At 38.4% G+C, this 17,566-nt stretch overlaps 1 protein-coding gene across 1 annotated transcript in view; it reads left to right on the forward strand.

Annotated features, from left to right (window-relative positions):
- The first annotated feature begins 2,707 nt into the window (after positions 1–2,707).
- LOC134533554 (A disintegrin and metalloproteinase with thrombospondin motifs 2-like) overlaps positions 2,708–17,566 on the forward strand; it is a 79,844-nt gene continuing 64,985 nt past the window's right edge. The window contains exon 1 of the mRNA XM_063371091.1: positions 2,708–2,729. The gene's annotated coding sequence lies outside the window, so the exon portion shown is untranslated. The remainder of the gene's footprint in view (positions 2,730–17,566) is intronic.

A 17,566-nucleotide genomic window follows, 5' to 3' on the forward strand; every position in this document is an offset into this window, starting at 1 on the left:
CCCGACCAGCGAGGCCAGCCTAGGAGACTCTGGCCCGCCATCAGGCCCAATGGGATCACAACAGCGCGACGCGACGGCGTGATGCGAACATGGCGACGCGACAGCCAAAATATCGCGTTATTGCCTACATAAGATTTTTACCCGCGCGAAAACCAAAAATAAACTTCAGATATAAAATTTGTATTGCTGTTACATACGCACCAGTTATCAATGCTTGCAGTATTTTTTAAATATCGATATGTTGGAGAGAAACATATTTAATTCAAATATAACATTCAATTGTAAAAGACGCTATGTATAAGAACATTCAATAGATATAATTTAGAAAACAAAACTATATAAAAAAACTAGAAAAATTTAATTATTACCAATGCATCAGTGTTGCCATCTTTCGAAAACACAAATCTGACAAGCATTCAAGTATAGCCGCGAAGCCATTGAAACAGGAAGTAATCCAATCAGGAAGTCTGTCTTGTCCGTCATTTTTGACGCGTTGACGTCATAGATGTCAGACGTGATCGATTAGGAATTTTTTCGTCCCCGCCCGTCGCGCTGTTGCGATTCCAGCGCAAGTGTCGCTCGTGCGACTTCGCAGTGAGAACGTAAAATAAAATGCTAGGTTTTCACGACTTGTGTTTTGAAACGTCGTTACCCAACCCAACCAACTTTTTCCTCGAGGTGAAAAAAAAAAACGACCCTCCAAATAAACTTCGCGAGGATTGTATTTAAAAGACAGAGCGAACCTAACTTAACTCTTACAAAATACGAATGAGCACGAACGTGAATTATTCGGGCGTCTGATTCCAGGTTAGTGGACGGTTCGTTTCAAGACAGAAACGATGCCGCTACTGTGTTCCAGCTCCCATACACTATACGAGTAGTATAGTCGCACAAATGGCGTCATGGGCAGGCAGCTGCGACCACCTGCAGGTCGTGGAGACCCGTGTGCGCTCTTCCAGTACGGGTCGTCACCACAACGCCGAAATACCACAACGCCGAACGTACAATAACGCCGAATACCATAACGCCGGATGCCAAAGTGACCGTAACGCCGACAGCTAGAAAACTGCTGTGTACCACAACGCCGAAATACAGCAACGCCAAAAAATGTTGCTGCGGGGAGGGGGGGTCACAGGAGCAAAATGAAAAACAACTGAATGAATTTGTGTGTGGTTCTTATAATTTATCTTAATACCGAAATACCACAACCTAACCTAACATAACCTAGTCTAGCCTAACCTAGCCTAACCTAACCTAACCTTTATGGTAGTCCTGCAATGACATTTTTCGGCGTTAATGTATTTCGGCGTTATGGTAATTCGGCGTTGTCGTAATTCGAGTTGTGGTACACAGCAGTTTTCTATCTGTCGGCGTTGTAGTCAATTTGGCATTCGGCGTTATGGTTTTAGGCGTTATTGTACGTTCGGCGTTGTAGTCAATTTGGCATTCGGCGTTATGGTTTTAGGCGTTATTGTACGTTCGGCGATGTGGTGCGTCCCCTTCCAGTAGCGCGAGGCCGGCGCGCCTTGGCCGCCCGCTGTGGTAGTCTCTCTCCAGGCGCACCGCGAGTGAAGGCCCTCCCCGCTACAACCCCGGTCTGCTCCGGGGCGCGTCAATCATTCATGCGCGCGGCCAAATGAACATTCACGACTCGAAGCGTGGCACTTGGACAGTCCGTCTGTCTCTCTCTCTCTTTTTTCCTCCTTCCACTTCCCCCCCCCCCGCCCCCGAGTTCTATCACTCTGACTCCGGGACGGCAGTTCTGCCTGTGTATTATTAAGATACGCTGCCAAGTCCGTGTCACGTAGGCTATGTCGTCTCACATTCAACAGTTTTTTTTGACATGTATTCACGGTGGCCATATCCCAACTGTCATTTTCCTAAACTCACGTTGTGTTTGTTTACAAACACTGACAACAATCGCATGAAGTGGTTTAGAAACTCTGATTGTTGGAAAAGGAAGGGGGGCAGAAGGGTTAGTAGACCTTTGGAGCTTCTTTTGAGAACTATCAGAAAAAAAACAAGTTACATGGCATAGACTATATCTACTTCTAGTCTAGGCAGCTACAAAAACCGTTTTAACACACTTCATGTGGACGAAACAAGAGGCATGCCCAGTAACATGTTTCTACTCGCGTTTCACACGTCACGCGATGAAGACTCGTATCAAAGATCTCACGCGTAGAATAAATAATCAATCAGTGATCTGCGCCCCACACAGATAATTATAAATAAAAGAAATATAGCAAATTATTGATATAAAAGTTACAGAATTACACACTAATTAAAATTGTAAGATATAAATCTTCTAGCGCCTGCCGACGCTATAGCCAACCTTAGTTAAACAAAGGCACAAGGAAAGTGGTGGAATAAAATATTTAAGGTAAAATAAATCAAATTAAAACCGATAACCAAAGATTTTTTTTATAAAAACCAGGTAATTTAAAAAAATCGTTAAAATTAACACAACAGCATTAAAGAACACAGAAAAGATATGCCAGAGGTATGACGATGCCACAAACTAAACACCTGACGACGTCGCCAACATAGCGAGCATAGCGCCCTGTGCGAACGCAGCTTAAAGGAGGTGTCTGTGTTGTGCGCAGAGAGAGCTGTGACCGCAGTGTCAGTCGTCACGTCTAGCCAGCCCGACAGCTGAGCGAGACAGCACGGGTGCTACACAAGCAAGGAGGAAACTGCACCATCCCACCGTCTCAACACTGCGTCTAGTGAGTCTTCCTCTGTGTGGTGTTCAAGGAAGAAAAAACTTTGTCAAAGGAACATGAAGTTACTGTGACAAGCTAAGTGGTGTCAGCTAATTATTTGAGACTCCCGTCAACATAAGATTTAAAAAAAAAGTTGTACGGGTTCTAGTACCTGTATATTTTTTTTCTATTTTATGTGTCAAGGTTAAGTTCTTGAAAACTATTTAGCATAAAAAGAAATAATCTCAGATTTTGTTGATTTTTCCATGATCTAACCAATTCAGACCATTTTTTGTTTAAAAATGTTTTTAATAAAAAATACCTGACTGTTATTTTATGCGATTACTAGCAGAACCAGGTCAAAGTTGTCCTGACAGTATTTATTTATATTTAAAATGGATGTATGTTTGTATTTAATATATACCTAATTTTTATGTAATTTTACCACAGTCACAATTACTATTTTTTGTTATTGAGGATTAAGAACAGTAAAATTTAATGTACCTATTTTCATGGCGATCGGTTGAACAGTACAGAAGTTGATGCGCTGCAGCGCCATCTAGCGGCGAATTACAAAGAAATGGATAGCATTAAAACACCTCTTCATGAAAAATCTCTTCGGCGTGCCAACTTTCGGCCAATTTCATGGCGATCGGTCAAACTGTGTCTGAATTTATTGACGTCATGCATACCAACATCCTATTTTATATATATAATAATTGTTCCTATAGCTATATATTTTTTTGTAGTTTCATATTTTTACTGAAATCTCTTTGACAACATTGGAACAATATAAAAAATTTAATATTGGTTTCTAATTTAATTTTTTTTTTTTTTTTTCAGTTAATGACAAATTAGTTAGCTGGCTCCATAGGAGTGCTTGTGAAACCATTTTGGCTCAGTAATTCTCTTTTTTCATTTTCTCTCATACATTCGTTCTTTCAAACTTCTCGTTTTGAATAGTTCCATGTTAAGATTTCGTCCACATAGAGACCAGTTCGCCCGTCAATGGGAAGAGAAACCTCACTCAGAAGGAAATAAATTATAATGACCTCTGGAGCTACGATGCTAATGGTTTTTTTTCCCTCTTCAAAGGCCCATTCTGAAGTAGCAGAGAAAATATTTTCTTGTGAAAGAGAATATGGCTTAACTCTACCAAAATTTTACCTCTTTTCATGTTTTCTCGGATACCGGAATGTATGTAAATGTTTAAAAGGATCACCCTAGTCTTTTATCTTTCACAGCCCAAAATAATGAACCACTGAACTACTGAGGCAATTAGACGGTGTGCGGGGTATTAACTCGCTCGATCAAGACTCATTGAAATTTATATTTCTCGTTTATGGGCAAAGGCAGAAATATGGATGTACTTTTAAAAATTATAAATGAATGCGAGTCAAGAAAAAACATTAAAATTATTTTGCGTAAGCTACTGAAACGATTACAAATCACAGGATTGATAAAAGTAAGGTTAAGCAGCATTTCGTAAGCAAAAATTGTATAGTTTTAACTAATTACATCGATGAAACGTGTTTTTTTGTTTGTCAAGTGATTTCCTATAACTCCAGAAATTTTATTTAAGAGCAATTATTTTTTAATTCGTGCAAATTTATTAGCATTCTAAACACAATTTTTTTGAATGTGAAAATATTTAGGTAAATTTAAAAGAAAAACACGTTTTACTTGTTTTAAACGTTTATAAAATAACATCCATGTCTAAAATGAAACATATCATTATAATTTCAATATTCTATGTTTAGCCGGTTGGGCTGTAAGTGGAAAAGGCAAATGCTGAGATGGCCGCTCCTTCTTCAGTTTCACTGTTTTAATGTTCTGTCTCTAATGGCCTTGTCGTCAAAATAGACTATAACCAAATACGTTCAACACTTTGGTAAAATATTTTTTTGAAGTGAAACTTTTTTTGCTGAGAGGGATACAATTTCGAGCTATACGAAAATTCTAATTGCATGAGGGGAATTTGGGGGGGGGGGGGCGGTAGAGGAGGAGACGGCAGGGGAGACGTAGAAATGACGCAGTATACTTACACACTTGCATACCTGTACACTTGCATACCTGTACACTTGCATACCTGTACACTTGCACACTTGCACACTTGTAACCTCGCACACTTGTAAACTCGCACACTTGCACACTTGCACACTTTTAAACTCGCATACTTGCACACTTGCACACTTGCAAACTTTCAAACTTTCACAGATGCATACTTAAACACTTAATACTTACACACTTTCACAAATGGATACTTGATCACTTGCATACTTGCATGGGAAGCCTTCTTTTCACGGACGAGAGAGCCACACCCGAAGTTCCCCGAAGTTCATGCTCGCTTTTTTTTTCGTTCTATCTCATTGTATAAACCGGTCTGGCATTAAATTTTGCGATCGATTAGGATAGGTTAGCCAAGTAGTATACGAATGACGGTCCTGCGCCTGGCGCTGGCGCGTGGTGCCGGTGCCGGTGTCCGCCATATTGGATTCTAACATCTCGGCGGCCATTTGGATGGATGTGACCTTGACATTTGACCACACAGCGAAACGGGACACAACGTAACGGGGCACAACGTAACGGGACATAATGTAACGGGACAAGTAGATCACGGTGTCCATCTTGGATCCGCCATTTTGGATGACGTAATTGTGATCTCGAAACATTCCGGCGTTGCGTGTTCCGCCATTTTGAATGATGACGTCACCATTGCAATTTTCGTTATGGTCGCCATATTTAACTTTTTTATTTATTATCCGATTTTAATGAATTTTTTTAAAAATTATAAAAAAATTTAATTAATAAAATTTGAGTAAAAAATAATAAAAAAACATATATTTACGACACGAAGTTCGGAGTCCTCGGTTCAAACCCGACGAGTGCAAAAAAAATTAAAAATGGCGACAGGCTCCTTCCTCAATAGTGGTTGCAGGCAGACTGACTCCCACCACTTATTTTCAAAGCATACATATCGTCACCTAGTATGACGTCATGTCCGCCATCTTGTCTTCGTTGCTGGAAGTCATCATCATTGTATCGTCGGCGAGAGTGCGCTGACGCCATGTTAGTTTAATTCTTATCCGCTAGAGTGCAGTAATCATTTATTACTGTGACACCCGCCATCTTGAAATTTGGGCGCCATCTTGGAAATCCATAATTATTTAGATAGAAATTCGGGAAAAGTTCCAATATTCAATAAATAAATCACTCATTAATTTACATATTGATTCGATCGATTCCCGTCCTGGGTTCGATACCCGATCGATGCAATAATGTTTAATTTTATGTAAAAATAATAATTTCAATAAACCATGTTCAACATTCTTAAAGAGACTCTAAATCCTCTACTACCATCATCCTATCAGACATCAAGACCAACATATTGGTAATTCATAATTTTAATGCTAGAGATGCGGGAAAAAATTCAAAATTCATAAAATAAATTTGTAATCTATATAATGATTGAAAAGATTGACTAAGTTCCTTGGTTTGAACCCTGGCCGATACAAAACAACTTTAATATTTTAAAAAAGTACCACTAAAGTAGCAGGTATGAGAAAATAAAAACTCCGCAAGTTCTTTTAAAAAAAAAACTTTTATTACATACATACTACACTACTACAAGTACACAAAAACACTGACAAATTACTAAAGCCTTTTGGATTCCTCGATTCAAACAGTCTTCTTATTGTACGGACTAAGCCTTTTACATGACTTTAAATGTCTATCCGATCCGTTCATCACCGCAGCCAGAGACGGACTGAAGTTCATATCACTTATATAGTCTCATTAGCCGGTACAACACATGAGTCAAATCAATAACCATGTTCACTATACGTCTCGGAGCATTTTTTATAATGACGATGTAAGCTATCGAGACGTGAAATTAGTTTATTGCACTTATTGCACTGAAAGTGTATTCTTTGAACATTATTAGAACAACCGCTTCTTTCATGTCTGCGAGCATTTGAGGTGATAGTAAATGATGCACCACAGTATTTTCACTGATGCGAAGTACGCTCTTCATTAATTGAAGTATTCAATGCTGATGAAACTTCAGCTGATGGTGGGACAGCACATATCGAAGTCTCCTCCAGTGTTGTCAGAGGCGTTGCCAACGGGATCTGCTCCACCATCGTCGGCGCTGACGCCATGGTTCCTGTAGTCGATGGTACATCCTCCATCGAGTTCGACGTTAAAGTCGGTAAAGATGCCATCAAAGTCTCAAGAACAGGCAATTACACGACTTAGGCACTAGAAAAAAACAAACTAAATGATTCGTACACCGTCGACGGCAGTAACAAACTGAGCGTCCTGCTGTCTGGGACTCGTTTATATACATGAACCGGTTGGAATAATACGCTAGTCAAATCAAGAACAATTTACTAAAATACTAGAGTCAAAACAACATTAAAAAATAAGAAGCACCATCAACCAAAAAAAGGAAGCACATTTGGAAGCACCGTCAACGAAAAGGCAGCACATTTGGAAGCACCGTCAACGAAAAGGCAGCACATTTGGAAGCACCGACAACGAAAAGACAGCACCGCCATCGAAAAGGCAGCACATTTGGAAGCACCGACTACGAAAAGAAGCACATTTTGGAAGCACCGACAACGAAAAGGCAGCACATTTGGAAGCACCGACAACGAAAAGGCAGCACATTTGGAAGCACCGACAACGAAAAGGCAGCACATTTTGGATGCACCATCATAAAGGCAGCACATTTTGGATGCACCATCATAAAGGCAGCACATTTTGGAAGCACCATAGAATAAGGAAGCACATTTGGAAGCTCCTAAAACAACAAAAAAAAGGCAAAAAGGAAGCACAAGTTACGAGATCTAAGTCTTAGTTAGAAATCAGAATACAAGAAATAAAAACATTAAATTCTTATAATTTAAATTATTTATTTTATTTCTTTACATTATACAAAAGCAAGTAAAACAAGCCATTATTGTATGTAGCCAGCTTTCCTCAGTTCCTTGAGTATGAAGGATATTTCTTTGATGCACGAATAGTTTCCTGCACAAAGCGAACCATGTAGAAGTCTTAGCCGGTCAACCAATATGTTTGGATCTTTCCATGATGTGTAATCATTCTCTTCTACAACCATCTTCCTTGCACCTTTATAATAAATATTATGATCTCTGGTGCCTTCCGTTTTACCACCAACCGCAGGGTAACTTTCATGTTTGAGACGGTGATTATCACAAGCTTGATCAGATTTATTTAATATATCACGTCGTTTCCATCGTTTCGGTCTCAGGACACCGCCACATTCTTCGATCTTGTCTGCTTTAGGTGCTTCATCATAGTCTATGTCTTTGTCAACAGCCTCAGAGTCACTGTAACAATCACCGTAGAAGGAATCGTCTTCACCCAATTTACCGTAATACTACGATGTTGATGATGTCGAAGTGTCTTCATCGTCTTCATGCTTCCTTTTTAGGAGTCCATCATTTCTACGAAGTAGGAAAGATCTACTTGAATTCGGCTGGAATATATTCTCACTTTTCACGTTAAGGTTTCTTCCATTGTCTTCATTCTTCCGTAAATCATCAACCTCCTTCAATTTAAGTTCTTTGTCGAGATCGGAAGAGCCAAGAAAATTATTGTCGTAATGCAGATCACTCTTTCTTAGTCTAGTAGGTTCATCGTTGTCCTCTAGCTTGTACGCAGGCTTGGCGTTACAAGTTCTGCCATGTCTTTTTAAGCTCTCTCTCCGCGTAAACGACTTGCTACATCGAACACAACTTATCATATTGCGCAGTGGATTTTTAACACAGTCATTCTTCTCGTGTTATCTTTTATTCTTTCTCAAGATAAACTCTTTGCTACTAAACTTACACCTATGTTCTTTCGATACAGCGACAGATCCCAAATCGGAATTCATATTAGTTACTGAGACTAATGCCAGATACCAATTGAGTGTTTTTAATTAGATCCATTATTAAATAGAAATTTTTTCATATTTCATCAGCGAGAATTAATATATCTCATGCAAAAGTACTTTATGCATGTAGTTCTGCTTTTCAACAACAGATGTCGCCACATGTTGCTTGCAGGTAAATAATATTTAGTTATTTTATGCGGGATGCGGGATGCTCATTAGCGATCGCAAAAGAAGGATGGCTTCGCTAGACTCCAAAGAGAAGGAAGTCCGTCCTTTCTGTTAGTGCTTTTTAGATATCTCAGAGATTATTTGACTGAGAAATGATTTTTTTTTTAAATTTCCACCTAATAAAAATATTACAAAAGTTGATTAAGTAGCAGAAATTCACTAATTAAATATAACCTTAAATAAATTAACATGACTCATTAAATAGAAAAAATCCTTCATGAAGAGATCAATTGCTCATCTGTAACCAGAAGCACTTGCAGAAAACCATCAAAATTTTGTCAAGTATAATCAGGAGCACACGGAGAAAACCATCAAAATATTGACAAGAATACTCAGGTGCACACGGAGAAAACCACCATAGTATTGACAAGAATAATCGGAAGCACACGGAGAAAACCGCCACATGTTTTCTTTGTTATCATAAAATTACAGAAAAAAATTAATAAAAAAAAAAATAAATTCAACAACTGATTCTGGCTTGGACTAGAACTCTATCTTTGCTCAACTATGAGAAGTTCACATGCCGGCATAATAATTTTTTTAATTTGTTGTGTTTTTTTTTTATTAATTTTTTTCTGTAATTTTATGATAACAAAGAAAACTTGTGGTGGTTTTCTCCGTGTGCTTCCGATTATTCTTGTCAATATTATGGTGGTTTTCTCCGTGTGCTCCTGAATATTCTTGTCAATATTTTGATGGTTTTCTCCGTGTGCTCCTGATTATACTTGACAATATTTTGATGGTTTTCTGCAAGTGCTTCTGATTCCAGATGAGCAATTGATCTCTTTATGAAGGATTTTTCTATTTAATGAGTAAATAAATCTGAACAAGCTTGTGATGATCACCGTCTCAAAAATGAAAGTTACCCTCAGGTTGGTGGTAAAACGGAAGACACCAGAGATCATAATATTTATTATAAACGTGCAAGGAAGATGGTGGTAGAAGAGGATGATTACACATCATGGAAAGATCCAAACATATTGGTTGATCGGCTAAGACTTCTACATGGTTCGCTTTGTGCAGGAAACTATTCGTGCATCAAAGAAATATCCTTCATACTCAAGGAACTGAGGAAAGCTGGCTACATACAATAATGGCTTGTTTTACTTGCTTTGGTATAATGTAAAGAAATAAAATAAATAATTTAAATTATAAGAATTTAATGTTTTTATTTCTTGTATTCTGATTTCTAACTAAGACTTAGATCTCGTAACTTATGCTTCCTTTTTGCCTTTTTTTTGTTGATGGAGCTTCCAAATGTGCTTCCTTATTCAATGGTGCTTCCAAAATGTGCTGCCTTTTCGTTGTCGGTGCTTCCAATTGTGCTGCCTTTTCGTTGTCGGTGCTACCAAATGTGCTGCCTTTTCGTTTTCGGTGCTTCCAAATGTGCTGCCTTTTCGTTGTCGGTGCTTCCAAATGTGCTGCCTTTTCGTTGTCGGTGCTTCCAAATGTGCTGCCTTTTCGTTGTCGGTGCTTCCAAATGTTCTGCCTTTTCGTTGTCGGTGCTACCAAATGTGCTGCCCTTTCGTTTTCGGTGCTTCCAAATGTGCTGCCTTTTCGTTGTCGGTGCTTTCAAATGTGCTGCCTTTTCGTTGTCGGTGCTTCCAAATGTGCTGCCTTTTCGTTGTCGGTGCTACCAAATGTGCTGCCTTTTCGTTTTCGGTGCTTCCAAATGTGCTGCATTTTCGTTGTTGGTGCTTCCAAATGTGCTGCCTTTTCGTTTTCGGTGCTTCCAAATGTGCTGCCTTTTCGTTGTCGGTGCTTCCAAATGTGCTGCCTTTTCGTTGTCGGTGCTTCCAAATGTGCTGCCTTTTCGTTGTCGGTGCTTCAAAAATGTGCTTCTTTTCGTAGTCGGTGCTTCCGAATGTGCTGCCTTTTCGATGGCGGTGCTGTCTTTTCGTTGTCGGTGCTTCCAAATGTGCTGCCTTTTTGTTGACGGTGCTTCCAAATGTGCTTCTTTTTTTTTTTGTTGATGGTGCTTCTATTTTTTTAATGTTGTTTTGACTCTAGTATTTTAGTAAATTGTTCTTGATTTGAACAGCGTATTATTCCAACCGGTTCATGTATATAAACGAGTCCTAGACAGCAGGACGCTCAGTTTGTTACTGCCGTCGACGGTGTACGGATCACCTAGATTGTTTCTTCTGGTGCCTAAGTCGTGTAATTGCCTGTTCTTGAGACTTTGATGGCATCTTTACCGACTTTAACGTCGAACTCGATGGAGGATGTACCATCGACTACAGGAACCATGGCGTCAGCGCCGACGATGTTGGAGCAGATCCCGTTGGCAACGCCTCTGACAACACTGGAGGAGACTTTGATATGTGCTGTCCCACCATCAGCTGAAGTTTCATCAGCATTGAATACTTCAATTAATGAAGAGCGTACTTCGCATCAGTGAAAATACTGTGGTGCATCATTTACTATCACCTCAAATGCTCGCAGACATGAAAGAAGCGGTTGTTCTAATAATGTTCAAAGAATACACTTTCAGTGCAATAAGTGCAATAAACTAATTTCACGTCTCGATAGCTTACATCGTCATTATAAAAAATGCTCCGAGACGTATAGTGAACATGGTTATTGATTTGACTCATGTGTTGTACCGGCTAATGAGACTATATAAGTGATATGAACTTCAGTCCGTCTCTGGCTGCGGTGATGAACGGATCGGATAGACATTTAAAGTCATGTAAAAGGCTTAGTCCGTACAATAAGAAGACTGTTTGAATCGAGGAATCCAAAAGGCTTTAGTAATTTGTCAGTGTTTTTTTTTTGTTCTTGTAGTAGTGTAGTATGTATGTAATAAAAGTTTTTTTTTAAAAGAACTTGCGGCGTTTTTATTTTCAAACCTGCCAATTTAGTGTTACTTTTTTAAAATATTAAAGTTGTTTTGTATCGGCCAGGGTTCGAACCAAGGACCTTAGTCGATCTATTCAATCATTATATAGATTGCAAATTTATTTTATGAATTTTGAATTTTTTTCCGCATCTCTAGCATTATAATTATGAATTACCAATATGTTGGTCTTGATGTCTGATAGGATGATGGTAGTAGAGGATTTAGAGTCTCTTTAAGAATGTTGAACATGGTTTATTGAAATTATTATTTTACATAAAATTAAACATTTTTGCATCGATCGGGTATCGAACCCAGGACGGGAATCGATCGAATCAATATGTAAATTAATGAGTGATTTATTTATTGAATATTGGAACTTTTTCCGAATTTCTATCTAAATAATTATGGATTTCCAAGATGGCGCCCAAATTTCAAGATGGCGGGTGTCACAGTAATAAATGATTACTGCACTCTAGCGGATAAGAATTAAACGAACATGGCGTCAGCGCACTCTCGCCGACGATACAATGATGATGACTTCCAGCAACGAAGACAAGATGGCGGACATGACGTCATACTAGGTGACGATATGTATGCTTTGAAAATAAGTGGTGGGAGTTAGTCTGCCTGCAACCACTATTGAGGAAGGTGCCTGTCGCCATTTTTAATTTTTTTTGCACTCGTCGGGTTTGAACCGAGGACTCCGAACTTCGTGTCGTAAATATATGTTTTTTTATTATTTTTTACTCAAATTTTATTAATTAAATTTTTTTATAATTTTTAAAAAAATTCATTAAAATCGGATAATAAATAAAAAAGTTAAAGATGGCGACCATAACGAAAATTGCAATGGTGACGTCATCATTCAAAATGGCGGAACACGCAACGCCGGAATGTTCGAGAACACAATTACGTCATCCAAAATGGCGGATCCAAGATGGCCACCGTGATCTACTTGTCCCGTTACATTATGTCCCGTTATGTTGTGCCCCGTTACATTGTGTCCAGTTACGTTGTGTCCCGTTACGCTGTGTGTTCAAAGGTCAAGGTCACATTCATCCAAGATGGCCGCCGTGACGTCATAATCCAAGATGGCGGACACCGGCACCGGCACCACGCGCCAGCGCCAGGCGCAGGTCCGTCATTCTTATACTACTTAGCGACATTATAAATACTTTATAACATTTTGGATGGTTGGTTATATTAGGTAAGTATAGCTACATTAAAAATACTGTAAAATCATTTTATGGTTGCTTAGCTAATAACTTTTTAATATGTAGCTATCCAGGGCTAGGAAACCGTTTACATGATTTCACAGTATCTTTACTGTAGCTGTCCTAACAAAATTAACCGTCCACAATGTTTTAAATTATTTATAATGTAGCTAACCTAACCTTTTACAAGTAACAAAAAAAAAACCTAAAATGCACGATCGGAGGTTTGGCTCTCTCGTCTTTGAAGAGAAGGCTTCCCTACTTGCATACTTGAATACTTGCACACTTATATACTTTCACATTTACATTCTTGCGCAATAGCATAATTTAGCGCCCTCTCGCATACTTGCATATGTATTTTTTTTATCTGCGACCTTAGCCAAAAGAATTATTTTTTTCTATACTTAATAATATATATAATAAGCAAGAAGTTCACTTCATTTGCACGTGGACTCCATGCAAACATTTTTTTTTAATTTCTGTGCTTTGATAACCTACTGATGTATACAAGTTTGTATTGTTCTCAGGTTTCGTCCTAAAATTGTTTGTAGGTATAGATGCATTCCAAGCATTTAAATTTTTTTTTTCCCTACATCGTTGTAAAGCGCGACCTATAAGTCATATAAGAGATGACAAAATTATGACTTTAATTTTTACTCTAAACGGAGTACTAAGATTTTAGACATTCTTGTAAGTTATTGGACACAGTATGTATTAAAAAGGAAATTACTTTACAATTGGAGGTAAAATTTTGTATGGTACGGAAACATTGGAGCACGTATCATACTCGAAATTATGATTTTTTTTTTATTTTAGTTTCTACGTTATAGAATTTTTAAATAGTCAGACTACATAAGGTTCACTCGGAAACAAAAAATTAACAAGTTTTGTCACTTTGTATTTTCTTGAACGAAAATATTTTAGTAAATAATGGTCGTAAAACAAATTTTAGTCCACCCGATATCTAAATGAAATAATCCTGAATAATTTCAAACACATACATTGGAAAAAATATATAATTTTAAAAGAAGGCTTGGTTTTATATTTTTTCAAAATACTTATTTATAATACAAAGTACATCAATTTAAATCAAGAGTTAATTTCATTTGTAACGAATAATACTGACTTATATCAATTTTATTATTTATAATCGTTTATAACACTTAAACATCTAAATGAACTTATAATATCTATAACGAAATTACTTTAATCAAGTGATTGTAATGTAATGAAGGATTATAGATTTTATCAGTTGTGAACTATTGGAGTTCTTGCGGTGTAGATATTACGAAAGTCTACACTGCCAATAATTATTATAATACAATAAGAATATTCTCAGGGTTTTGTCGCCTATTCTCTCTGCAGTAAATCTCAGGAACGCTGCTGCTGGAGTGACTATCCAGACTGCTAATCCAGCTAGCACGTCACTGCATTGTATTACTGTCAAAAGAGTAATTGTTAAAAGGAAGTTTGGTAGTGTTGTGTAACGAGTGACAATTTGCATTACCTATGACCTGGTCTGTTTTAGACGTAATTTGACATGTATCATAAATAAAATATGAATAACTGGAAAACATGCGATTTTAATGTGTTCTTTGATATTGACGTGAAGTTACTTTCAATCATGCAATTCAGCTAGAGGAACAACCAAAATCATTTTCAGTGTATGTTAGCATTTTTGTCAGACCTATGTGTCAGTAACTAAATGTAAATGAGGTCACAGGAACACATCGACTACCATGCCGGGTCTAGCTAGAAGCTGTCGGAGGCTTGAGGCTCTCTTCCTAGGACCTTCAGGTGGTCTACCGCGACGCTGGAACACTGGACGCTGGAAGCTGAAATTGGCGAGCTACCAAAGATCTGATATCGCCGGAAGTCTGGCAGAAGAATCGGCTTCCCTCTCGTCCTAAAAAGTCTGTTTTAATTTGGATCGGTCTCACCAAACGTCGTGGCCGATCGTAGCTGGCGCTGACATCAGTCGTCCGGAACCACTACGGGGACGAACGGGACCGACGTGGATGTTGGCACTAGATGTCGCCGATACTCCCTATCTCAGACTTATTCAGTCCAGAACTATTCTCGCAAATCATAATAGGGAGAATTCTGTATAGCACACGACCGCGGATGATGCGAGTCTTCAATTCCTCGGGCGGCAACCAAGGCTTTGGTTCGCCCCAGCCCAAGAAACGTCTTCCCGCTGCAAGATGGCGATGGCGTCTCCCCTTTCTTCTTCCTTCTAACTATTTATTTTCCGTCCCTAGCAACCAAGGAGCTATATAAAAAATCAGCAAACCAAATTAACTGCATAGTGAAATAAAACTTGGATATTAGCGTGTAAGAGTGCTGAACTAAGGCAAATGAATAAAGTTTCCAAAGAATAATGCTTAGATGACCCTGAAGTTAAAAAGTGTGTTGTCTCTGGCAATTAGATGTGTTATATACTTAGGTTAACTTTGGTTGTCCTCTTTACAATAAAATAATTCAATACATAAGATCGGCTTATGAAATATACAATTAATATTACAATAATAATCAAAATAATAGTAATATAACTGTAAACAGTTGTACTGGTTACACAGTTAAATTAAAAACATAAATAAAACGTATAAAAATCCATGTTGGCATACATGTATTCATGTATTCTGGTATAATATTCTCTGGTAAGTGGGAATTTTGGTTATGGATATGAGTCTTCAGGTTTACTTACTACACACCACACTGACTGGGCTACGGCACAATTCACAAACATCGGGCGGCCTAACTCCTCGGGGAAGCCTTCTTTCCACAGAAAAGAGAGTCAAAACCCGAAGTTCATGCTCGCTTTTCTTTTTTCCGTATCTTTTATGTAGCTATCCTAACCAAATCAACCGTCCACAATGTTTTAAAGTAGTTATAATGTAGCTAACCTAACCTAATTGACCATTAGTATCCTTTCATCAACACATTTACAATGAACAGAAAAAAAAACCGAAGATGCACGATCGGCCGTTTGGCTCTCTCGTCTGTGGAAAGAAGGTTTTCCCATCTCCTCGAGGCACGTGCCACGCTGACGTCACGAGGCGACCGAGGACGGATACCAGTCGCCCGGCACGACTGCAGCTGTCGGAGGCAGTTTCCTCGCGCGGGGTCCGTGATGCTGTGCTTCTGCAGACCTGCGTGCTCAGCGATTCCACCGGTCCGACATGTCGACCATGCCGGACCGCTGCTAGGCCCGGCGTAATTCGATTTATGAGCGGAGAGCGCCGGGCAAGACGACCCGAATGCCAAGCAGCTGCTTCGGCCTTCTTCGGACCCTCTCTCTCTCTCCAAAGTCGGGACTGACGTCTGCCGGACGGGCATCTTGATTCATCTCGTCCATGGGGAGCACCTTCTGCCTCACCCCCCCCCCCCCCCCCTTTTCTCCTCCTCAACCATACCACCCCCACCACCACCCACGACCATTTCCAGTCATCCCCTTGCTTCCAGTTCTGACCGTTGTTCGTCCTTCACTCTGATTGACTCTGGACCGAATAAGTAAACCTCCTGAGATCTCTCCGTGTGATCAAAAGCTACCCATAAAGTCCTATGCCCCTTTTTTTTTTTTGTTATTCACTCTGATAAATTTAAAAAGGCTTGTTTTTAGTACATTCCCCACTTAGTGCAGGCTACAAGCTTATTTATCATCAAAAACAACCACACACTATTTTCACCCATATTTTCAAACAAAGTGCTTAAATCTGTTTTGTAATCGGCATATTTTGTAATGACTTTTTTTTTCTGAAGGCGAAATACGAGCGAGAACTTTAGAAAAAGAAGGGGAAAAAATGAATTGATTCACGAAAATCGTGAACATTAAATAACTTGTGGATGATTAGTTTATACCATAATTTTCATTCAATCCTTTGGTAATGTAAACAATCTTGTTTAGAGTATGAAATCAATTTTCAGTAATTTTTTAATTACTGAAAGTAAAGTATTTTGAATAATTTTTCCTAAGACTAAAATTATGTTTAAAGCAAAATGTTTATCATCATTTAAAAGTTTAAATGTTTGTGTGTTTGCAATTTCAAGCTCATTATTTTTTTTTTATTGGAATGAACTATTTAGCTTCGTACGATGTCTATTAATTTTCTTGATTTTTGGTATGTGAGATCACTAACGCGTGCCACTTCGGGTATGATTTCAATTATTAACTTTACATTATTATTCTAGTGATTCAGAGTCTACTATAGGTATAAAAATAAGATGTATTTAAGTTATAACGTATATATTCGGAATCGTTTCAGATATAATAAAATTAAAACTTTATCTACTTCATCTACTTGCTTTATCTACCCGAGCGAAGCTGGTTACCGGTTCTAATATTGAATAATTAGACAATCATAGACACTTCTATTTTAATTATGTGTCTTGATAATTTGATGCGCCTGATTACCATACACTCGATATTTTAAGATGATATTAAGTTGTTGTTTGCAAAAGATGGAAGTTCTGTCTGGCGTTATGAAAAAAAAATTCGTTACTTTTAAAGGTATGAGCCATCTACATAATTTTCAGAATTTGATATGCGTGTCTTGTAGAAGCGAGTTCACATACTTAGCAGAAAACGAGCTATGAATTGCTCGTTAGTGGCGTGTGTTGGCAGCACTGTACGAGGTTCAAAAACCGTTATGTTGGCAGTACTTAGTCTCACCTG

The sequence above is a fragment of the Bacillus rossius genome, chromosome 6 (genome assembly GCF_032445375.1).
Source record: "Bacillus rossius redtenbacheri isolate Brsri chromosome 6, Brsri_v3, whole genome shotgun sequence".
Classification (NCBI taxonomy): Eukaryota; Metazoa; Arthropoda; class Insecta; order Phasmatodea; family Bacillidae; genus Bacillus; species Bacillus rossius.